Genomic DNA, 26760 nt, shown 5'->3' on the forward strand with positions numbered 1-26760 from the left:
CTTGCCCCGTTCATCACATCTCTTGAATGGCAGTGCAGTCAGCTTTTGCGCTTACGAGAACATCAACCAGTCGTCCAAGTTATCTTTTCCATCCTCCCTCTTCCCATCAACCTCTTCTTCTCGCTTTTATTCATTTCTGTGAAGGCTCACCTGCAGCTCTATCCATTATCCTATCTCTTTCTTTTATTTATTTTTTTTACATAGTTTCACAATTTATTTATTATTCTTTGAATTCTGTTATCTGGGTACCACATTTTCCTATATCAGCCAAAGAAATCTTAATATTTATTATAGACCATATAAATTGTCACAACGGATGACGTCTGAGTATAGTAGTATGTACATACATAAGTATATGCGAATACAAATTGAAACAATAGGAATTGAGTTAGGGATTCAGATTGAGGAATAACTGTACTTACATATTATATAAAATATGGATGTGCAATCACAAGTAGAAGTCAATAAATTTCTAAGAAGTCAATAAATTTTGTATCGAAAGAAAATAAATTGCAATTCAATAGTGAAAAAATACTTAATGTCGACTAGTTATATATTTATCAAGATTAGATTATCAACAATAGTTAGCTTGAACAATAAAATTTAGTTCTAAATGTTATAAGTTGTTGTAAAATCAATGTGACGGGCCGAGGAATTGAAGAGTTTTACAATAAAGACGGGGAAATAACAGTTGAAGTATTTTAGTAGAATTCATTGTTTTAACCCACCTCGAAAGCGAGTTATCATTACGACCTCAATTTTGGTTTTTGTCAATTTATAATATTTATTTTTTTATTCACTCATTACAGGCGGCCAACAGTGACGAGTGGATTTGTGCGCGACTACTATTCGGTTGAACCGAATATTCCTTTGGATGTAATGAAAGAAATGAAGAATGAAGAAAGAGTTTTTCGGTGTATTCTCTAAAACAAACAATCGATTAAAAAAGTTTGTAGGTGAATCGTGTCCAGAAGTGCCACCACGAAAAATACGAATTCTCTACGTAGGTAAAAAATTACCATTGCCTCCCGGAGGTAAATTACTTATTGGCTATATATGTACTTCGGTAGTTAGACCAATCTTAATATATGGAATACTTGTATGGTGGCCATCTGCTCTAAAGACGAGTTACGCTAAAATCATGAGTACGATCCAAAGAACAGCTCTTTTATGCATCTCTGGTGCTTTAAGGACTACCCCAAACAAAGCGCTAGAATTGCTAATCAATTTGGCTGCACTAAATCTCGTAGGAAAAAACGTGGCCTAGGCGTCTAGACTCAAAATTATGGCGCTATGGAAAGAACGATGGCTTGGTCATGTATTTTGCACACTCTGAACAGTCACAAACAAGAAATAGACTATTCTATTCCTAGACTTACCTTCGACAAGCTCTTCAGGTCAAGTATGCCGCCAAGAAGGGAGTGGCAGACAGCAAGGCCATGGAGAAGGGGGGAACTAAATTTTTATACAGATCGTTCCAAGCTAGACGATAAATTTGGCTATGGAGTATTTTTAATTGAAACTATCCGTTCGACTACCAGACTACTGCAGCGTTTATCAGGCAGAGGTTCTAGCCACAAAAGAAGTGACTACATATCTAAAAACGCATGCCGTAACAAAAATGACTATAAATATATTTTCGGATAGCCAAGCGGCCATTAAATCAATGAATGCGGCTATACTAATATCAAAAGTTGCACAGGAATGCCGAGAAGCAATAAATGATATTACCGTCGTATTCTAGGTCAGCCTTATTTGGATTCCGGGACACAGAGATATTGAGGGAAACTGTAAAGCTGATGAGATAGCCAGAAAAGGTACTGCTCTTCAACTGTTCCGTGATAAAAGTACCACTGAAATGCCTTCGGCCACGAGTAAACTAATAATAAAAAACAACATTACCCAACAGGCCAATAGGTCATGGGAAGATGAAGATACATGCGTAACAGCTTGGCTACCATGGCCGCAAATAATCAAGAAAAGGACAGAGGAAGATATCTCGAAAGTCGTGGCTTGTGTCACCGGCCATTGGTTATTTGGCAGGCATTCATAGAGACTAGGAGTATTATCCCATGAATATATTAGAAGTTGTAGAGATGAGTAAGAGGAAGAAACAGTTGAGCACTTCCTTTGCTTTTGCCCGTAAACACTTTTTCAATTCTCTTACAGAACTATCTGGCGCGGGGACTAGACCAATCCTGCTCTTCATAAGAGCTTTAAAATGGTTTCATGAAAATAAATACACAAGGTTCCCGTGTTGCACAGTGGTATCACAACGGACCTGTAAGGTCTAAGTGAGTTTGTCATACGGACCGACTACACCATAACCTAACCTAACCTAACCTAGCGGGGGTAAATGGTTATTAATATAAAATAATGTTTTTAAGCCAGTTTTAATGTTTTGTATTTAATTAGGGATCGAGCACACATAACCCTTCTCTAAAGAGGTTATATACAGTTAGAATTTTCAAAAAATCGATGTTTTTATTTTACTTTCTTAATGTACATAAATTTAAGAAAAAAAGAAATTTTAATATCGTCTCATTGAATATTTTCGGCGTTACACGCAAATTTGAAAAGGCGTTTCAGAGTGCTTGAAAGTACAAGGCTGGAGCGGCAGCGCGTTTTTCTCAAAATGGTGTTTTCATAGTCGTTGAGCAACATTACTCGAAAACGGCTAAACCGATGAGTTCGCAAATTTCAACACGAGATTCTTAAATATATTTTTTACAATTTAAGGCCGAAATTTTGGTCAAAAATCAATTTTTTTTTTTGAGAAGCCGCCATTTATTTTGCTTATTCCTTCGATTAATTGCGAGATTTAACATTTTTTAATTTCAGAGGACCCAGTTAAGAGATATAGTGGTCACCGTAAAACGTCTTTTTTGAGAAGAGCTCCCGGAGATCAGCTGTAGCTCCTTTCCAAATAAATATTTTTACTAATACTAAGTCTTAAAATACAGGTAACGGATAACATAATATGTGTACAAATTTTTAGATCAATAAATTAAAAAAAATTCTGGAAAACTCGCTTTTTTCGGCCTTCTAACTGTATATAACCCATAATGGAGACTCCCGGAAGGGTTTTCTCGCTATTCTGTTTCCTATCTTGAATAAAAATTTCTAGGGAATTTTTTATCTTTTCTCTTTCCCTATATTTCAAAAATCTCAACCACCAAAGCCTTAGAGGCTTTATTAAGGCGAATCTATTGACGGCTGTATCGATAAATCAGTTGATTGCAAGGCGAATCCATCCATTGTTTCTGCTTTGCCGAGCCATGAAACGTCCAAAACGTTATCGTTGACCCACCTTTAATGAATGTTTCACTAACACGAAGAGATTGTAGAACTATGATAGGTGTGCTGCCCAGTAGCAGCGTATGCTTATAAGATATGAACCTCGGACAGCGAGGAATGCAGGAAATAGAGTGAGCAGGCATTAAGGAAAACTGTAGAGCATCTCCTTTGCGGATATCCTTCGCCAAAACGCGCTTAAAATAAATATTCGGGGTGCACCACAGTTTGACACATGGGAGGACATCTCATCAGTGGGTTGGCAATGTCTCGCAATAGGAATAGGAACCATGCGGGTGGAGTATTTCAAAACGCATAACTAATGAACCAGTCCATGCGTGACTGCAAGTCAACCAGTTCAACCTAACCCAACCAAAGTTTCAGTGATACAAAAGGTGAGTGCATATTTTTTAGAAAACCTCTTTCATCTTAAAAAAAATGTTGTTTCTGGAAAAAAAAATGTTGTTTTTTTAAGCAAGTGAGCAAAACTCTCTATAAATGCAGATACGCGCAAGTGCTATAGAAATTTAAATCACTTAATATCACGAACTAATCTTTATATTGTAATTTCAAAACATCTTCCACTTCTAAAATACTTATACCTACATACATACATATCTTATCGTCTATTGTCTACATGAAATAAATAATAAAACTTCGAAAGGGCATATTTGTTAATGATCTGCTGAAAAAATACTTGCAAGCGAAATGCTTAATAAAATTATAAGTTGCACGGAGCAAAATTTCTTAGATAACTACGTCATAAATTCGTTCAGTTCGTTTTGTTACCAACGTAACTAAATAATAGGCACACATACAAGTATGAATAGTCAGTAGGTGTGTTCGATAACAAAATAAGCGATCATCAGCAATGCAACACAAATGAAAATTCTCTCTCAAAGAGCAGAAAAAGCACAAAAGTGAGCAAACGCAAAATTTGCCATCAATTGCAAAAATCGGTAGAAGAAAAGTTATTGTTTAAAAAAATTTATTGTTTATAAAAATATGGTTCATACTACAACAAAAACCAAGGTTTCAAACTTTGTACCAAATTTTTCAGAATTTCATCAAAACTTTCAACCTTTTAACCAGAATTTTTAGAATTTTCCTGTGTATGCGATTTTATATCTCATTGAATTTTAGTATAACAAAGTACAAGTTTAAAGGGACTACAAAATGCCGTTGATTTTTGACAATTTTTTTCGCAGAGGTCTCACGCCTTTTCTGCCATACAAAATACTAAGTAAAAATAAGTATTGGGTTTCAGAAAGCTGTATGCAAACAAAAACACATTCGAATGCGACTTTCTTAGCAACATTTAGACAATTTCGGAAAATATAAAATGGATTTTGTGCGCCGATTCATCAGTATGGATGCGACTTGGGCCTATCACCAAGATCTTAAATCAAGACAAGAGGCTAAAGTGTGGCGTGAACCTGGTTCTTCGGCTCCGAAACGAGTTCGTGTCCAGAAATCGGCCAAGAAGATGCCAGGACCAATTCTTTGGGATGTTAAAGGAATTTTGTTTGTGAATTACTTTCAAACTGGTGAACAAATAAATTCTGACCAGCTGAAGGGAAAAAACGTAAAAAAGACGCAGTTTGCAAAAGAAAAAAATTATTTTTTATCAGGACAATGCACCGTGTCGCAAGAGCATTCTGAAAATGGCTTAAATCCATGAACTATTGGCTTAATCCATGAATGGCTTAAATCCATCGAATTGTTGGAGCATCCACCGTATGCACCAGATTTGTTCGCAGACCTAAAAAAAAATTCATGCGTGGATAGCGTTTTTCATAAAATGATGAGGTTATAACAGCTGTGGAAACGTAGTTTGCAACCCTCCCAATTTCCACTTCAGGAATGAAATCTATAAATTGGAAACTCGTTGTAATAAGTGTATTGATATTCAGAGAGACTACACTGAATAATAAAGTTTTCAACCCATTAAATTGTTGTTGTTCTTACGAACAGCAAAACTTATTGAACAACCTAAAACCGCATAATTTCAAATTTTGTACCAAATTTTTCAGAACTTCATCAGAACTTTTTATACAGAATTTTTAGAATTTTCCTGTATATGCGATTTCTTAGCTCACAAAGTACAAGTTTCAAGTGACTGCAAAATGCCGTGGATTTTTGAAATTTTTTTTTTTTGCTGAGGTGTCACGCTTTTTCTGCCATACAAAATATATGATCGTTTTTTTTATGTTAAAGAAAAAGTCTAGCATAGTCAACAATCTACGTATGTAATAGTAAATAAACGCGAAAAATGCGTTCATAACTCAAATAAATAAATTTGAAACCCTATTGCTGCTGTAATCATTAGAAAAACTTTTTCAATTTCAGTATCTTTTATCTAACTAATCTCAAACGGGTGAGCTGTTGCAGCTATTAAACAGGTTCATTAAGTATTAAACGCTTTCTATGTTACAGGTACTTAAACAAAGGCATCTCAGTAAACAATAAAGTGTCTATCCAGAATTGACTTCCATGGATAGGGAAGTATTCGTATTCATTTACTTTAGTAATTATTGTTGCATTAAAACGCCCCACAGATATACGAGTACTAACATTGTTGTATATTTATAAGCATTGACCGATTAAATAATGTATAAGTAGATTCAGTCGATTTATATACTTACACATATATACGTATACAAATTTGTGTGAAAGTATGTGCGCGTGTGTCAATAGAATGCACGATATGAATGAATCGTTACTAATCGCTACCGCAGCGATTACACAAATATGCAATTAAGCACTTGCTTTATCTGAAGAATTCCATTGCTTATTCACGCCTAGGTATTGGCACTAGATATAATTTTGAAATTTTTTCACAAATTGTTTTATACCTCGATAAGCACAATTCAATAACAATTCGCTAGTCACTTGGCACAATAAACGCCTGTAGCGATCGAAAATGTCCTAGTATTTATAACCTACCATAATATATCTGTGTTATATCAGTTTGGGGGAAGGTAGGTAGGTGAAATGGTTGATGTGCCAGTCTGGCACTACTCAAGTAGCACTAAAGCGCCGTTTTGATACCATTATGAGACCTCCAACAAGCAGATATCTACAGCCAGTCAGAGCTGTTGATACAATGGAGAAGATTGGTGGGATTTAGGTTGGCGTACTGCCCCAGGCTGTCGAAGAAAATAGCACACAGTGAACTTAATCGTTTAGTTGACAAACCTGAACATTTACAGAGAAAAAACTCAACAGTCTCCTTGCCTGAAAGGTCCCCACAGCTTCTGTAATGGGGGTTAAATGGTAATCCTAACTTTTCCGCGTGTGTGCCGATCGTCCAGTGACCGGTAAACACAGCTACGAGTTTGGAAATTGAATGGCGAGGAATCCAAAGAACTTTCTGAGCCCTCCGTATATTGTGATGGGGCCAAAGAGGTTCCGAAATAGCACACGAAGAAATGGAGCTCCAACTTTTCTGCGCTTTCCTGAGAAATGATGTGTGCAGTTCCCCTTTAACAACTATCAGGGGGGACGCCAATGACCGGGTATGAGGCCTCTGAGGTCAATTCGGTCCCCTTCCTGGCAAGCTCAGCAGCAATTTCATTTCCCACTATGCCCTTATGTCCCATATCAGAGAAATGTTACCTGCACACCCAAGAGATTTGATCTCTTCCTTACAGGAGTTTACTAGCTTCGTTTTGCACCATGGCGTCGTCAGAGCATTGATCGCGGTTTGACTTTCGGAAAAAATCTAATCCTGCAGGATCGCGAAGACTTCTGCTCTAAAGTTTGAGGGAAAAAGAAATCCATTATTTTTGTTTAAAATTTTTGCGCAAATGGTTTAAAATTGGTTTATGTTCGATCTTTATCGATATTCTTCAACATCAAAAATCCCTGCGCGGACTCAACGAAACCAAACTTGCTTTCGTAATTAGCTGTTACAGTATCGGCATCATAAATCCCGTTCACAATTTCAGCAGCCTGGTTTCCATTTTCGCCTTTACTGTACTCTACAAAAAACTGTAAAATTTAACGAATTTTCTCCTTGTTGACTTCGATTGCTAACTCCCTGTAATATACTTATATTTGATTACTTTTAAAAGTGACTTTAATTGTATTGGAAATATACCTTCCTGTGAAATATCCTTTCTAAAAAATAAGTTCAATATTTCATAGAACTCTTAGTCGAGCTGGATCGATGTTTTCCTTTTCAACCTTAAAAAGACACATGATGGGGACATGAGGGTAGAGGCCAGTTCATTTGGGTGCGATTGAAGTTGATTTCGGTATTTTCTAGTTAAATTCCGAAAAGTCCCGATGAATTTGGGCGTTTGTCACGTACCACGGAGCGTTGACTAGGGTGCATAGGGTGCGAAGGGTCTTGGATTGGAAACGCAAAATAAAATATTTCGAGTTATTAGACCTAGAGCTTTCCTTTTGGCAAAGATATGCGTTTTCCACGTAAGTCGTCTATCCAAATGAATGTCTAAATATTTAGCGGTTTCAGATTGCGGGATTGAGATACGGTTTAAGTTTATTTGTGGCAAAAGTTACGTGTTGAGATTTATTTCCGTTCACTTTCAACCGCCAGCTCCGGAGCCATTTGGAAAGTTTATATATGCTTATTTCGACCATAGAAGAGGCTTCTGCGGCATCCGCTGCTGTCGTCATAATTGCAGCGTCATCGGCAAAAGTGCCGGTGGGTACACCATTTTTGGTGGGCAGATCGTGTGTAAAAATTAGGTACAGGATTGGACCTAATATACTGCCTCGTGGCACCACAGCTTTAAGTTGGAAATTGGAGATTACATTTTCGTAATTTACGTAGATATATATCTTGGATATATTTTTTCCTCGAAGATTCCGTACTTGGTCGAAGTGCCAACCGAAAGCCTTCAATTTGTATCATATTGTTGTATGAACATTTTGACGTGATAACGTCTTATAATTCGATTTAGCCGGCTGCACGCACGAAAAAATGTGTCGTTACCTTGCTCATTTATCGTTACCTTGCTCATTTATCGTTACCTTGCTCATTTGTCGTTCCTTGATCATTTGTCGTTACCTTGCTCATTTGCCGTTACCTTGCTCATTTGTCGTTACCTTGCTCATTTATCGTTACCTTGCTCATTTGTCGTTCCTTGATCATTTGTCGTTACCTTGCTCATATGTAGTTACCTTGCTCATTGTCGTTACCTTGAATGAACTGCAAGCGAAAGCGCGGAACGAACGACAAAGCAAACGAACGGCAACGTTCGACATCTTGCTCTCTCCTACTTAAGTGAGCGTATATATGTATATATATGCGCATATGTGCATATATAAATTCACGTATTTATATTTGCATATGCCTTCTTATTGATTATTATTAATTTGATTTACTTGAAGAATTTAAAATAAAACCATGTTTGTTAATAATACCTGTTGTTTTAATGTTATTATTATTAATTTTTTTATTATATATGAAGGAAAAAATTTATGGTAATATTTACCATATACCTTATAAGATATGTTGTATACTAATATATGTATATAAACATGCATATACATACATATACAATTTCGCGCAATTTTCAAAAAGAACAAATCTATATGTAAAGATGCATACAAGTCATATGGACATATCAAATATACGAATCTATTCCGTACGCAAGCAAATGTAAGCTAATGTGCTTGAACTGCAAGCGAGAGCGCGGAACGAACGACAAAGAGCACAATCGGCCCCCGCGTTCGGCAACGTTCGACATCTGGCTCTGTCCTACTTGAGTGAGCATATATATGTATGTATATGCGCATTTGTATATAAATTCACATCCTTGTATTTGCATATGCCTTCTTGCTGTGTGCATGGTAATGAACCATTTCTCTGTTGAGAATAGGACGATGGTAGAAAAAGTAGGAAATGAAAGGGAGTGTTTCGAGTATAAAGTGTCTTGAAAAGGGCAAATCGATGATGGTGCCTCTTAATGTTGTTGACTTATTAACGTCTGATGCACAATCGAAATTGAAGATATCTTTCATGAATTTGATAAATGTTTCGCCATTTTTCACGTTTGTGTAAATGTAACTTGACCTATTCCATTGCAATTCCATTTACCTCCTCCTCTATATCCATACAAAATATCTATCAAACAAATAATATTAAAATTTTGTTTTGAAAATTGCAACCATTCCATCAATATTTTCTTATGACGTTGTCACGTTAAACTATCGTCAGTAAACCGACTTTACAGACAACCTCTTTTTATTTGTATTATCTAATTCGAATTTCACATTTGCAGTCACACCACTTAATCTTTATTCTTTTGATATTTTTCTGTTTCTTCAAGGGTCTCTTAGTTAGAGTCCACAGCCTTCTGTGCGCTCAGAGCACCGCTTTTAATTTTCTAGAATTGTCAATGGCAACTAATAAAATAATCTAGATTAAAGATCTCTTAGACACCTAGACTCTACCTCACCTTGTGACTACTTTCTAAACCCCTAAACAAATACTTTTAACCGTAAATCTTTGTAGAAAGGATTCCAAATATCATATTTTTCGATTGAAAAGTTAAAAATTACATGCCTGATGTCTTTAAATGGCTGCCTTATGGAAAGTTATACTTAATATTTTATTTTAATGGAAATATTAGTTTTAATGTGATTGAAGCACAACTTTTTAAACAAAACTAAATAAAAACATATTATAGAAAATATTTAGTATCTCAGCACTTTTCTTAAAAACTTTTTCTAATTTCACAACTACTTTTGCAGCCAGCATTGTTTCTGTTTAGAAGTTTAATAGCCGCCTAGCTGTCAGTGATAGGAAACGAAGCTATCTCCTGAATTTAATAAGGGAACTTAATCTGTATGAGGTACTTTGATAGGCAGAGCGCACAAAAGGCCATGAAGTCGAAGTGCGACCCTCGAAGCAGTCTATCTATCTATCTAGGCAGCAGAATTCTGCACACTCATTTTACACGTATTCTTGCACTCGTCTAATAAATCGTCGTTCAGACTGCAACGAGGTGAAATAAGTACTGGCAGTGTTGTTTTTTTCTTATATCACCAATATACTCTCAGTTTCGTCGTAAATAAACTGCCGTTACATCCCCAGTCATGTCAGCAAAGCAGCTGATTCCATCAAATTAACTGTGAGCCAGTTAATGATCTGCTGTTGGCCACACCGTCTGAGTTCTTTTCACTATGAAAGGAGATTCAGCCTATGCACGTTAATCAAGGATGATAGATTACCAGATTTGCTATTTAGCTATGGTGAAACAGAGAATTGTGAGGGGAACTGGCTGCCACGTCACTTTTGGATTCAGCAGCCAAATTCTGCACGATCATTTCACATGTATTCGCACACTCGTCCAATTAGTCATTGTTCAGATAGCAACGAAGCAACATGAGCGAAGGCTGTGTTGATTGTTTTTCGTATATCACTAACACAATCTTATTGCCAGCCGAAATATGCACGGTAATTGCACACACATTCACACCCTCGTGAAAGCAGTCGTTGTTCAGTCGGCAACGAAGTGTCATTGGTTACTTTTTTCGTATATCACAACACAATCTCAGCTTATTCGCAAACAAACCGCTTCGTGATGACCAGTGACGTCAACCTATCAGCCGATTCTGCCAAATCCGCTCAGAGCCGAATAAGGATTGTTAAAGAGCTCACCACGCGGTTGAGTTAAAACAAAAGGTTGCTCAAATCCGTTAGCACTACTCAGCTCTCAGCACTTTGTTAGGACGATATATTGAACTGATATACATAATTCTAGAGCTTCGTTTACATATTTTTTTTAAAACTATTCCCTTTTTTCTCTCCATTCCCTTTTCTATTATCTTCCTTCCTTACTTGAATCTAACCTCTCCTTTTATTTTAGCTTACAATTCTTCGTTACTTCGCCACTCTCTTCTAAGCTTTCTCCCACACGACTCATTTAATTAATATGGAGAAAATGCGCAACACCGCCAAGGAAAAAAATTATAAAAAATCAATGGAAATTTTCAGCAAATTCAAAATAGCACCTTGACGTACTAAAATTGTATACGTCATAAAACTGCATACCAAAAATCTTATTATATTAGAAATTCTAGTTTAAAACAAAATTAAAGTTTTGCTAATTTTTGCATAAAATTTGGAAATGGGTTTTTACACACAAATAATAAAAGTTCCTAAGAAAAGAAGATTAGTCAAAACTGATCAAACTGATTTTCAGCTATCGATTTGTCGCGGAGTGTACGTGCATAATAATTTCTTAAACACATTTTGCTAATACAAATTTGCATTGCATTACCAGCTGTTACCCCAATCACTATTAATATGCGTTCTTATCGCAGTTTTTCACGCTTCATTGTCATGCGATATTAAATGTTTACATTAAGCTTCACATGCGGATATTTATCACTTTTGAGATTCAGAGCATTTAGTTACAGGTGCTAACCTTGCTGGTCGACGTGCTGATCACGTTATCCCGGCAGGGTATTTCACGAGTTGCAAGCTGATGCGCTTCTAATGAATTTGAAACCACGACACACTCTTCTCTTGATGTAATGTATTAACCGATAGTTTTGAATGGAAAACCTTCCAAATCTTTCACAATAGGAGAAATGTCTTAAAAATTCTTTACGTGTATGTCGGTAGCAGGTACTGTAGGGGCTACTAAACGATTTCCGCCAAACAAAGTCGGTCTTCTTATGGGATCCTGGAGAAACGAAAACAGAACTTTGCTAGGTTATAGTTGATGAACTCAATTCACCGAGTGGTTTCAGTAGTAAAATTATGTTTTGAGGACAACTACCAACTCGACATTCGCAAGGATTTGGATATACCAACAGTCAATTTTACATTTCCCTACAATTTAAACGGTTTTTTGTACTTTGTTTGGGGGAACGTCTCTACTCTGACTTCCATTGTTGCCCCCTTTATGTCTTATTTGGAGTTTGTGTTTCTTTATCATTATTTAACCGCCAGCAAATACTTGTCTCGCAAATCTGTATAAAACTCAATTTTTTGACTCGACGAATTCAATGAATTTAAAGATGCCGTATGAGTAAGAGAAATTGAACAAAATAAAAAAGTGTATCGAGAATATACACCCCTGTCACGCCTTCTCTTCGCCATCGTCCTTGATGACGTCATAAGCCAGACATCTTGAGGACCTGGACTTCGCCGATTACATCTGCATGGCTGGTCTCTAACACCATCTCACAGAGGCTACAATCCTTCATCAACAAATGCCTCCGCATCATCTGCAGAATATTCTGGCCAAACACCATCAGTAACGACGCACTGTGGAGATTAACGAAGAAGGTCTCCATTCTTAGGCAAATCAAACGCAGAACGTGGCGATGGATAGGTCATGCATTGAGAAAACCACCAGATAGCATCACGAGAATGGTACTAAACTGGAACCCGCAAGGGAGCAGAGGTCGCGGTCGACCAAAAAACACTTAGACATTTCATGGAGCAGCATAGAACCGTGGACGATGGAAGAGTCTTGTCGAGGCTGTATGCTCTTCTCGGGAGTGACCAAGGGAAAAAAATAGAGAAGATATAAAAATGCACAACGAACGGTTAAGTCCAAGGCAAATTCATACAAGGTGCTGTTACTAAAGCAGTTGATTCTGTTTTTGCTTGCGATTTGGTGATTTGAATGTCAAAGTGATCTGTCTTTTTATTGGTGCTTTGTGCATTTTCTTAAAATCGGATTGAATTTTTAATATTCAAACCACCAAATTGCAAAGATAAAATAGATGTAGATGTTGTTCTTAATGTTGCTCTAGTGACTTCACTTTGTGCAGATTCATTCACCTTGATTAAGTCAATGTAGACTTAACTTAACTTTTATTAACTTAATATTATAGGGCTTTCAGATAAAGTTAACTATCTAGGAGTAATCTTGATTAGGAAGCTGTCTTGAGAGACACACGTTTCACTGAAGGTTAATTGCGCATTAAGGATTTTCCAGCAGTACCGCAGAGCCTTTGGTAAAACCTGCGGTCTGAAACCTGCTGTAGTCATCACTTACGCCTCTGTGGTCTGGTGGTGACGGATCATGGTTAAGTCTACACTCCGGGAACTATACAGGCTGCACAGAAGTAAAGGAAAGACGTTCGGTTGTTGGTCGGTATTATTACAGGACACAAACCATGGGATCAGCATATGACCACCATTGAAATCATTGAGCACTCCATTTGCCTGTGAACACGCTGAGAATTTTCTCTGAGAGTGTCCTGCCTTTGCTAGAGTAAGTACGAATTTTAGGTTCCGATGTCGTGAGAATGAGTAATATTCGTTCTCTAAAACTGGAGGATATTTACAGATTTGCCAAAGAATCTGGAAAATTCTCATAGGACTAACTATCTTTTCCTCTCTCTCTATTCTTTCCTATCTCTTTCTCTGATACTTCTGTCCCTTTTCCTTGACTATCTATCTCTCCAGAGCTCTAAATACAATGGGCTTTTTAGCTTGCGTATTTTAAGAGCTACCAAAACTCTTGGTGCACCTTGGCTCGACCTATTCCAATTCATAAAAATAAATGAATGGAAATAATTTTTGAAAATAATTCATTTTATGTATTAGAAAAACTTTTACATTGACAGCCAAGCAGCAATCAAAGCCATAACAGCTGTAAACTCACACTGCGTACGACAATGCCGAAATAGGGTTCCAGGACACAAGGGAATTGAAGGAAACGAGAAAGTGGTTATACTAGCGAAAGACAAAATATCGTGCACTGTGACCAGATTGATCTATTATGCGCCCCTAATTACTTAGTTATAATTATTTAGTATGCCGAGGAATCGAACCAGCTTCTTAGGAGGGAGCAATTGTAGATCTTCCTCCTCTAGTAGGTACTAGCCCAGGATTCTGTGTCTCCTGTGGCCTAATGCCTCACAGTTGGTGATTAAGTGTTCCATAGACTCCTCTTCATGATCTTCTAGTGGGTTATCTAGTAAAAGTGTTAAAGTGTTTATTACAGGCAAAGTGACCTGTAAGTGCTCCACAGAGTAATCTGAAGCCCTTTTCATCTGGGGTTAGAGCAGATTTTGCTCTGTTGACATTGAAGTTAAAAAACTTTTTGTAGTGATTAAGGCCGCTTGTACCATTCCAGTGTTCCCTGATTTTAGTTTGGATCACTTTTTTGGTATCCTGTTTTATATTATTGTTATTAAGCCGAAAATTAGGGTTGGTGCAATAGATAGCCCTTCTGCCCCTTTTTTTGGCTTAAAAGTCTGCCTCTTTTGTGTCCCTCATGTCCTCGGTACAGAAATCAGTGAGACTTGATTATGAGTGACCAGTTTGTTGAGTGCATTGTTACACTCTACATAGTAGGACTTCTGACTTGAATGTGAAGCTATTCAAAACTCTGAGAACCGATTGGCTGTCCGAAAATATTTAAATTTTTACTTTCTCGAACCCTCTTTTGGATACGATTTCCACTGTTTCCATTATGGTGAAGACCTTCATATTTAAAAACAAAAAAAAAATAAAAAAAAAAAAAAAACAAAAAAAAAACTCTTGGTATCACTATGCAAGCCAAGTCCAACCTAACCTAGGTAATATTAGGTTGGTAACTAAAGTAATGTAAAACACATTTTGTTATTTGAAAGTTGACAATTCAGCTGTCAATCAATAAAAAAAGTTCTTTGATCGGTTGCGTAGTTTTCGTTTGGCGTTCGTTGAAAAATGGAAAATCAAAAGGAACATTTTCGTCATATTTTGCTTTTTTATTTCCGCAAAGGGAAAACCGCACCGCAAGCTCATAAAAAGTTATGCCCTGTTTATGATGACGAAGTCTTAAGGGGATAGATACCTGTAAACGGCCATATTTTCCCTGATTTTCATTAAAATTATTTTAAATGAAGAAGTCCATATATTTTTTTTCAAAATTGGCATACAGTTTATTTATACATGTACATTCAATTCTTTTAGGAAGGTCGCAGCGGGACTTCTCAATCGGCGGGCATTGTAGCATCGGCGTCAGTGACCTGCATACCAAAAACCCAACATTTTTTGTTTATTAATGTCATAATTTCTATATGAATTAAACAAAAATGAAAAAAAAATTCGTGGAATAAAATGCTTAAAAAAAATATGAATTTTGGGGCGAATTTTCCTACTATTTTTGCTTCGAAAATATTTTATATTATTATTTTTTTTTTCGAAAAATTATCGAAAACTTGTATTCACACAGAAAGTAATATGGAGATCGGTCAATAACTTCACGAGTTATCGTGTACGCCAATTCGAAAAATATAGTTTTGAGAAAAACGCGTCTAAAGTTTGAACACCGTAACTATACCTCTCCCAGCGCTCGAACGCAAAGAATAGAGTCGTCCCGGTTGACGATCTATAATATAAGAAATACTTAAATCTGATCACAAGCTGATATTCATCAAAAGAAGGTTTTGTTATCAGTTTGGTGGGATTGCAAAGGAATTGTCTACTTTCAACTCTTACCACCCAACCGAACGATCAATTTGTAGACATCAGAATTGAACAACTAACGAAATTAATCAATGCAGTTGAAGAAAAGCGGCCCGAATTGACAAATCGAAAAAGTATTGTATTCCATCATGACAATGCAAGGCCACACACATGTTTGGCCACTCGGCAAAAATTATTGGAGCTTGGTTGGGATGTTTTGACACATCCATCATATAGTCCTGGCCTTGCACCATCTGTTATTTTTTGTTTCGATCTTTACAAAACTCCTTGAATGGTAGAAATTTCAATAATTATGACGATGTCAAATCGTACCTGATTCAGTTTTTTGCTAATAAAACCCTGAAGTTTTATGAACGTGGGATTATGATGCTGCCTGAAAGATGACAAAAGCTCATTGATCAAAATGGGCAATACATTACAGAATAAAGTTATTTAGTTCTATGAAAAAATTGTCTTTGGTTTTCTAAAAGAAATCCGCAATTACTTAGTGGCCAACCCAATAGAAGAGATAAGTAAAACGCATTGGCGTGTCGCAAATTCCTTAAATTAATCAAAATTCAGTTAAGTTAGCTTAGCCAGTTTTATTCCCAATTTTTCACAAAGCCTATCCACAAAATGCAAAATTCATGTAATATAATATCAACTGATAGTATATTTGGAAACACTAAATTAAGCAAGTTGCTTACGTACTAAGTAGCTATAAACAACCTCTTTCCTTTAAGTGAGCAATGCCGACCTCAAATGAGCGGAGAAGTGGCGAATCAAAAGCAGCTATTATTAATTGTGAAGATCATTGGCTTACCGTGACATACTTACATTATGCCTAGAAACATAATTCCTCCTCCATGTTATATGTACGTAGAAGTGTATGTCGTACACATAACACGAATTTAACATATTATTTGCGGTAAAAACAACAACGTGTAGCAATACACAACCACTTGTACGTAAATTCATTCCATGCACGGTAAAGGGGTAATATTTGCTTACTGATACAGGTGAAGTACCCGTAAATCACTGCAATTAAAAACAGACAGTAAAAATACAAAAAAAAGAAACAAAAATTAATAAAAGCAATTGCAAAAATACAAGTGTCTAATTTCAGCATACTTATGACGCTTGCGGCTAATTCAGAGTTTTGCTAGACATTTGTACGAGTTAAATTAATGTGTATGGATGTATGTATAAGTACATAGATAGCACACATACATGCATACTTTTTCCCGCAAATGCACCTACACTTGACATGATACCGAAAACACCGTTATAAAAAATTCAAAATTATAAAAATATTTGACGTATATTAATTTTATGACCAGTAAATTCATATCAATTCGCAACGAGAACCCTGCAGTCAAATGTAGTAGTTCTAAACTGGCAATTAACTAACACGTTTTGCAGCTTAACTAATTCGCTTTTTATCTATTTTTAGTTTCCTACAATTTATCAACTACTTTTGCCTTTGCCCACACTAGTTCTTAGTAAATAAGCAATAAAATTTGGTCCAATTCGTGGCAAAGGCCATACATTTTGGATGAGATATGTAAAATGAAATAAAAGTTGCAAAAAAGCCCATTATTGTTCCTCCTAGGAACCACGGGAAACATATAAAACGTGATCAATTTAAAGGTAACGAATTTTAAATGGACATTTTTTTCCTTGTTCACTCCTCGATAGGGTCTCGACAAGACTCTTCCATCGTACACGGTTCTGTGAAAATGGAAATAAAACAACGAAAATTCAAATTGAATGGACAATCTTTATTATTTTTGTATAGAACCATTCATGACATTTATTCTTTAAGTATAATCCTTTTCAAATGTTGGCCGCAACTGCGCCATAATTAGGCCATCCGTAAATACAAATTTTGAATTACGCGCTGGAGGACTTCAGTCGGTATCTCGTGAATAACTTTAGTAATGTTGACTTCCAATGCCTCAATCGAAGCTGGTTTATCCACAAAGCATTTAGACTTTACATACCACCACAAAGGAAAGTCCAAAGTTGTGTTATCACACGATCTTGATGGCCGATCCGAGACGAGGTATAAATTGCTCACCAAAACGACGACGCAGTAATCCATTGTTTCACGGCCGGTATGGCAAGTAGCGCCGTCTTGTTGGAATCAAATGTTGTGGAGATCACGAGCTTAAATTTGCGGAATCAAAAGAACTTTTATCATGGCACGATATCATTCGCCATTCACTGTTACATTTGAAGAAATATGGGACGATGATTCGTCCAGCCCATAGGCCGCACCAAACGGTGCTTCGAATGGCTTCGGACTACTCTTCAGCCCAAATATGGCAATTTTGCTTATTGACGTAGCCATTAAACCGAAAATGGGCCTCAATGCTGAAAAAATTCGGACCCCAAAAAGCGGATCTTCGGCGAGTTTTTTAAGAGCCCAGCCACTGAAATTATTATGCTTTGAAAAATCGGTTGGCTTCAAATCTTGGACTAGCTGTATTTTATACGCTTTGAAATCAAGATCTTTGCATAAAATCGTCCAAGTAGTGGTATAAGGTAGGTCAAGTTGTTGAGAAACGGCGTCGAATCGATTCTTCTGGGTCATCCGTAAAACTCTCATTTACAACCGCAATATTCTCTTCACTTCATGATCTAATCGGTCGAGTATCATCTAATAATGTAAATTATTCTCAATTTTGCCGAATCTTGATGAGACCGCCGGCGACCGCCCCGTCCCGTCTCGTTTTTCGTTTTCGGTTTTAAAAGATTTAAACTCTTAAAATTAAATTAGAATTAAATCGTATAACTACGACTCCCGCTTTTAACTTACCATCGGGATAAATCGTAGTACTACGACTCCCGCCTTTAATGTGTTAATATTCGTTTCGAATGCATCTGGAATTAGTAACTTTGCAACTCGAACAAATCGGTTCAACTTCACACCACAACAAAACTAATCACTTAAACTTCTCAAGTGCAGTAGCTACAATTGCATGAGCATTGTATATACATACGAGTATAGTTCATACCTAAATATGTATTGTGTATAGAGTAATATAGTAGCTCACGAATTCCCACTGGTACGGTAAAATCATAAAAAAACTATATTTAACTAAAACATAGTGAGTCTCAAGTGCGTTAAGCTGTTACGCAATATGCAGGTGCTTATTTTTGAACTTATCTGCGTAAGGCTGAGTATTTTGCAATTCAGTTGATTTCAGCTCTTCAAGTCATTCAAACTGGATAGCACAAATTGACAACAATTTTGCAATAGATCAGATATTATGAACTATCTTACACTTAACAGCCATACATTCATGATGTTCTAAAGTTGTTGATCTTGTGCGGGACATCCTCTAGAAATATGAGAGAGGTGACAAATTTAAATACTTAGGTCTCTTCATCAGCAACAATGCTGACACTTTCGTGGCAATAAATGAACGACTAAGCGCAGAAAATAAACCAATTTTTGCGCATATAAAATTATTCATGTCTCGATTGCTATCAAGAGCTCAAAAGTTCTGATTATTCACTTATCCTCAAGTTTAGCCAAATCATCAGTTGCTGAGGCCGTGCGATTCAATTCAATGGCAATAATATCTGTTTGTCAAGCCGATCACCTTGTTGGCCCGATTTCTTTGTGTGTATTAGAGTCTTCCCTTTTCCCGAACATGCCTAAGAATTTAAGACGTATTGAGAGATTTACAGTCTGTGTCAGAAAAAAGGAACCGCGATTATTCATGAAGTATAAAAGATATATATTTAAAATTTTTTTACATGAAAGTATGTACAAAACTACGAGTCGCAATTACTCAATAAGCCGTGTAGTCTTCATCGTTGTCGAGTATAGCCTGGCGTCTTCTTCATGCTTTGAACCAGCTCAAGGACTAGATTTTGCGAACTTGCTGCAAGAGTTGCTTTAAATCATGGACCGGCCTTCCAGCAAGATGCGCTTTCATAGTTCCCCACACATTTACAATGGGGTTGGCGTCTGGGGTCTGGGAAGGCCAGTCCAATACTTGATTTGTTGTGTTTGAATGTGTTTTTCTGAGAGCAGTGGTTTTGATGATGTGGGACGGTAGGATATGTGCTCCTCCTTCAGTCGTCGTTGGATGGTGTTGATACTCACATCTATTCCCTTTTTAGCAAGAACTTATTGTGCTTGGCGTAGTCACAAAGAAGGGTCCCTCTTAAAAAGTTGGTCGATCACTTTATCCTGCTTTTTTGTCGTCACTCGCTTCAAGCCGCGCTTGGAAAAGTCATAAACATTTTTTTACACCTTATACCGCTGATTCCTTATCACAACAAACCTTTTTTGGTTTTATAATTACTTTTGCAGCCGCGGCGTAAAATAATTTCGGCCCTTTCGAATGCGCGCATAAAAATACCGACTCAAAACAATTCGCGTACTTCTCACTCATTTTTGTTTGATTGCGTTTACGGGAAGGTTTCGAACGACACTAGCCTGAGTTAGCACTGGCGTCGTAGCCCTTGAGTGGGACTTATACGCAGTCAAAAGCAGACCGAAATATATCTTGAAGTTACAAGAAAAATGCCGGTTCTTCTGACACAGACTGTAATAGTAAATACACATAATACGTACACATTTGAAGACAAGAAATAACTGCATTTAGTAGAAATTCGCAACAAAACGAACTGAGTTGAGAGTGCCGAAATAGCAGATTTGTAAACCTAACGAAAAGTTGGGTTAAGTTGATGTAAACACCACAGATACTTGATACTTGAAAAAAGAAAGAAAAGTTAAAAAAAAATTAAATAAAAATATACAATTAAAGCGACCCGGTCTAGAAATTTCAAAAAACTGATTTTTTGTTTCATCAATATTTCGAAATTATAGTATCTTCAGAATATACTGTGCAATTTGCTTGCGGAAATTCCCAATATTATTAATGGGCTGTACCATTAACTAGGTAGAGAGTGGTCCGCGCGCTCCTGTTCCTCAAGCTTTGAACTCATTTATCTCGAAACGACTTTATTCGGCCTGTTGTTGTCAAAACAAAACAAAAAAAACAAAAAAAGTGTTCATAGAATCGTCTGAAATTTTAATATGTTGTTCACAACATCAATTTCAATCGCCCGTACTAGAATCATATTATTATTTCAATTATATATTTCGTATAGTTTTTTGATTAGAAAACTGAGTGTCAAAGAGTGTCAAATTCGAATATCGAGATATTAATAACTACAATCACACTGATTAATCAATTTTTTTGGTTTTTGTGTTTCAGATCAATAGAAAAGCCAAATTGACAATACCGCCCAGGTCCAACTTTTCGGGAAAGTCAACTTCAGCGCCATTTTTAAAACTATTAAAATTAAAAAAAAAAACAATTTTAGTACAGTTATTTTATTTGGATAAATTTTTTCGGCTTTTTTCATATTCAACATAACCAAAAATTCCTAAAAATGTAATTAATTTGTAGAACTTTTTGTATAAATATTTTTTCAAAATTCAACATAACCAAAAAAAGAAAAAAATTCTTAAATTAAATTTAAAAAAAGAGGTTGTCTGTAAAGTCGGTTTACTGACGATAGTTTAACGTGATAACGTCATAAGAAAATACTGATTGAATGGTTGCATTTTTCAAAAGAAAATTTTAATTTTATTTGTTTGATAGATATTTTGTATGGATATAGAGAATGAGTTAACATTAACATAACATAACAGAACATAACATAACATAACATAACATAACATAACATAACATAACATAACATAACATAACATAACATAACATAACATAACATAACATAACATAACATAACATAACATAACATAACATAACATAACATAACATAACATAACATAACATAACATAACATAACATAACATAACATAACATAACATAACATAACATAACATAACATAACATAACATAACATAACATAACATAACATAACATAACATAACATAACATAACATAACATAACATAACATAACATAACATAACATAACATAACATAACATAACATAACATAACATAACATAAGATAACATAACATAACATAACATAACATAACATAACATAACATAAGATAACATAACATAACATAAGATAACATAACATAACATAACATAACATAACATAACATAACATAACATAACATAACATAACATAACATAACATAACATAACATAACATAACATAACATAACATAACATAACATAACATAACATAACATAACATAACATAACATAACATAACATAACATAACATAACATAACATAACATAACATAACATAACATAACATAACATAACATAACATAACATAACACAACATAACATAACATAACACAACATAACATAACATAACATTACATAACATAACATAACATAACATAACAAATTACCCCGTATTAAAGCACTTATCTTTCTATCTTTATCAGCTTTCATTTGATACCCATATTGTACATAAACAACCAAAGGTTACCCGGGTCCACGTTTTGACCTATATCTCGAGACCCCAGTCACGGGGCGGCATGAAAAATACTCTGTACTAAAGCATTCACCAACAGCTTCAATTTGATACCCATATTGTACATACAAATCCGAAGGTTACCCGGGTCCACGTTTTGACCTATATCTCGAGCCCTATTTCCAAAATAAAATATAATCCATGTTACTCGTGGAGGATGTAGCTTTCGAATGGTGAAAGAATTTTTAAAATCGGTCCAGTAGTTTTGAGCCTATTCATTACAAACAAACAAACAAAGTTTTCCTCTTTATAATATTAGTATAGATATGGTAAATATTACCATACATTTTTTCCTTCATATATAATAAAAAAATAATAATAATAACATTAAAACAACAGGTATTATTAACAAACTTGGTTTTATTTTAAATTCTTCAAGTAAATCAAATTAATAATAATCAATAAGAAGGCATATGCCAATACAAATACGTGAATTTATATATGTACATATGCGCATATACATACATATATACGCTCACTTAAGTAGGGGAGAGCAAGATGTCGAACGTTGCCGTTCGTTTGCTTTGTTTTCTTTGTCGTTCCTTCCGCGCTTTCGCTTGCAGTTCATTCAATGCAATGAGCAAGGTAACTACATATGAGCAAGGTAACACTAATATGAGCAAGGTAACACTAATGAGCAAGGTAACACTAAAGAGCAAGGTAACACTAATGAGCAAGGTAACTACATATGAGCAAGGTAACACTAATATGAGCAAGGTAACACTAATGAGCAAGGTAACGACACATTTTTTCGTGCGTGCAGCCTGTTAAATCGAATTATAAGACGTTATCACGTCAAAAATTTCATTTTTGTATATAAAAGAAGTTAAATAAAAAGCCTTAAAAATTTAAATATCGTTTTTAATTTTTTTATTGTAAAAAAAATCCTGATAATACCCTAACTTTTCGAGCTCTAGCTCCCCGGACCCCTTAAAGCAGTGTAATATCTGAGTCTAGCAGTCTACTTCGCTGCTCGCTCTGTTTGGGTTTTGCTCGTTTGGCGAAAAAATTGCCTTGTGAAAGCAACTGCAAAAGGCCTCTATTTGCCTCTATCTCTCAGCTCGACTAACTTGACATTTGCATACGAAAGCAACAACAAAGTTATCGAGCAAGTTTCGCCTCTAGCGAGTGGTTGGTTAAACCTTATAAAGCTGATATATCACATGGTACCGATATCGGGTAAGTTTCATTCCCACTTCTACTACTAGGTAACAAAATGTCAACAGAAGCTAATGCGTAAATATTTCATTATTATTTTGAAATAATTTATCATCAGAAATTAATCAATAATTTTAAAATTAAATGCATGGCTTTGACAGTAGTCGAAACTAAAGATTTGCTCAGGTGGTATTTGGCACGAAAGAAAGAGTTTCTTCACGCAAGGAAGAAAAGAAATGCCTGCGCTTATATTTTAGAGGGCAGGGCAGGACAAGGCTGCAGGTTAAGGGTTTTTTTAAGTGAGAATATAAATAACAAATTCTTTAAGACCCTTCCGCAAACTCGCTTGCATTGTAAATAATTTCGTTTGTGTACCGGTCAATTATTAGTTTGGGGAAAAAGAAATGCATTTCTTTCCCGGTAGATGGCTGAAGAGATCAATATCTCGTAAAGTATCAATCAAACAATTTAAAGTTTATGCTCGTTGTCAAGGAGACATTTCACACTAAAAAAATTATTTTGCGGTTTTTTATTGGTTCCATTCAGTTTCAGGGTGTTAATAATAAAAAAATTACGTTAATTTTAATAAAGGCTGTATTTCATAGAAAAAGGTTGGAAATTTTATTAAAAATATATAATCGTATTTTCTAATATGCATTACCTCTAACAGAAAAAAATTTATCACCAATATATTTAAAAATACTAAAAAATAATAATATGTTACATAAAAATAGTAAAGCAATATATTATCATAGGCGATACAATACTTACAACTTCAACGATGAAAATTTAGTTTATAACATTGATCAATTTATAGCCAAATAAATTATAGAACTTTAATATACGTTATCTCCTTTTTAAGCCCTTTTTGGGAGAATATAAATAAGTTTTAAAATTATGCCAAAGACATTTCAAATAATAATGATAACCTATAGTATAATCAAAAGAAAAATAAGTTTTAAACTCCTAGATAAATACAAATGTATGTTAGGATAATGCGAAATAATCTAATTTTATCATAACTTTGTAAACTCCTATGTTAAAATGATTTTGGGCAATAAATGAAATGAAATGAAATGAGGGTGTTAATAATGAAAAATTACGTTAATTTTAGTAAAGGCTGTATTTCATAGAAAAAGGTTGTAAATTTTATTAAAAATATATAATCATATTTTCTAATATGCAAATTACTTTACGTAATGGATTATTGTAAAAAATAAAATATATGCACTTACCTAAAGATAATGAGACTTTGTCGAAAAAAAAAATGCATTAAGCTAAAATGTAATCATATGCGAATATTAGTGGTTATTCCAGTTAATGTAACTATTGAAAAAAATGTAAATGTCATTATATGACATACCTATGTATATGTGTGTGTATGAGGTGTGGCAATTAAGTTCGGCAAATTTATCAATAAAACCCAAGCAAACTAAGTTACGAGCAAATTTTATTATAGATCTCCAAAATAGTCTCCCTCTGACAAAACATAACGATGATCCCGTTAACCCTTACAGCATCGCAATTATAGCTTCATTGGCATCCTGTACGCCATGTACACCACGATGTTCCCTTGAGGCATGACTTCATCTTGAGAAATAAGAAAATATCGCAGAGTACGATATTTTTTTTAGAAAGGATGCGGCAATTTGGAACACTTTTTTTGCCAAAAGCTTTCGCACAATGAAGTCGAAAAGTTTACCGCTCCCCACACGTTTTCACTCACTGCTAACTTTATTTAGGGGTCCCAATATCACACTTTATCACAATTTTTTTATAATCAAAAGATATCTCAGCATAATTTAGAATTTGAATTTATTTTAGAATAAACCGAATTGTTTATTTGCAAAATATAAATATTTTTACGCTCAACGTTTTTGCTGACTTTATTTAGAGGTCCCAATATCACACTCAAATATCAAGGCCTCATGTTTTTGGAGAATTACCAAGGGATTTTCGCCAGATTTCACTAAAAATATTATCACAACACGTCACCTGCAATTGGCACATTGGTGAATTGATTTCATTGATGATACGCTTGCAAAACTCCTCCAGCCCAAAACAAAAGCAGTAGAAGCATTGATCTTTTGATCATTTTCAGATTTTAGGACCCAAAAACTACACAAATTAATCTCGCTATATGAATATTCATAAATATTGCAAATGACATCCGTCAATCATATTTGACACTTGTGAACTTGGGATTGTTTTAGTGGTCACACCACTCGACGCAGTAGGAGACGATCGTTGTAAGTGCGAAGGCATTTTGAACCCTACGTCGCCCACCAAAAATCAAAAGAAATATATACATAATTGACGCACACATCCTTTTTTTGGGTGTTTGGCCGAGCTCCTCCTCTAATTTGTGCTGTGAGCCTTGATGTTGTTCCACATGTGATGGACCTACAGTTTCACGCCGCCTCCGAACAGCAGATAGCTTTTTATGAGAAGCTTTTCACGGCACAAATACACTCGGAAGTTTATCATGGCCTACCGGGAGGCGACCGTTGTTAAAAAATGAAAACTTTTTTTTATAATTTTACTCACATTACTACGCATTTCGTATTTCACATTTTCCATGTGTCATTTTGAGCTCGCTTTATTAACATTAACATTCCTAATCGCAAATATTGCACCACTTACCTGTTACAGATGATTTTAAATATTAATATTCACAGACTGTACCTTGGTAATTATTTTTTGTTTAATGCGTTTAAATAAATTGGTCCTTGCAACTTAAATTTGTTCTTAAAAACTATTTTTTAACAAAACTTAAGCTAACCACGTAAATATTTCTATAATTGTTTGTTCAACGGCACTTTTGGTAAGAAAATAAATCGCACAAAGCAAACATTTGCAAAATACTTAAAATACTAACAAACACACGAAAGTCATCTAAACGTTTAAAAACTGGCGTGTGGGCAAGTAGACAAAGAATACGGAATTAACTGTAGAACACACGAAAAAAGTTTGTAAGGTAAGCAAACGCGACAATTGACCGCAGAGAGAGAGAGAGTGCCAGTCTCTATATAAAATGTAATAATGAAAGCAAAAATAAGAGAAGGCAGACTAATATGGTTCGTTAGCTCCTGTATCGGATCTTGAAAATAAAAATAAGTGCAAAATATGGTGCATCAAATGCGTTAAGTGAATCTTATTATTTTCTTTTGTGTAGTTTTTGCATCATGGTTGATATTTAATATCTTTATACTTTAATTTCAATTCTGGTTCTGCATAATATTGTATACCCTCTACTCAAAAAAACGAGCCATTTACAAATAGAAACAAACCGAGTATATTTTGTGAGAAATACTTTTTTATTAATGAATATATTCGACTTCTGCTTTGGCACACAATTTTGAATGCTCTTCCGAATTATCAAACTAGCTATCAATAAATGTCCTTATTGGAAATATCCCTTAGT

At 35.2% G+C, this 26760-nt stretch overlaps 1 protein-coding gene across 3 annotated transcripts in view; it reads right to left on the reverse strand.

Moving 5' to 3' along the window:
- Window positions 1-26286, reverse strand: part of LOC128861102 (cationic amino acid transporter 3) — an 81040-nt gene extending 54754 nt beyond the window's left edge. For 2 of the 3 annotated variants that reach the window (XM_054098998.1, XM_054099000.1), the window contains exon 1: window positions 26022-26286. The gene's annotated coding sequence lies outside the window, so the exon portion shown is untranslated. Of the gene's footprint in view, window positions 1-25979 lie in introns of all 3 variants that reach the window. The other variant, XM_054098997.1, reaches the window with a different exon arrangement.
- Window positions 26287-26760: the final 474 nt, after the last annotated feature.

Source organism: Anastrepha ludens, chromosome 4 (genome assembly GCF_028408465.1).
Source record: "Anastrepha ludens isolate Willacy chromosome 4, idAnaLude1.1, whole genome shotgun sequence".
Taxonomy (NCBI): Eukaryota; Metazoa; Arthropoda; class Insecta; order Diptera; family Tephritidae; genus Anastrepha; species Anastrepha ludens.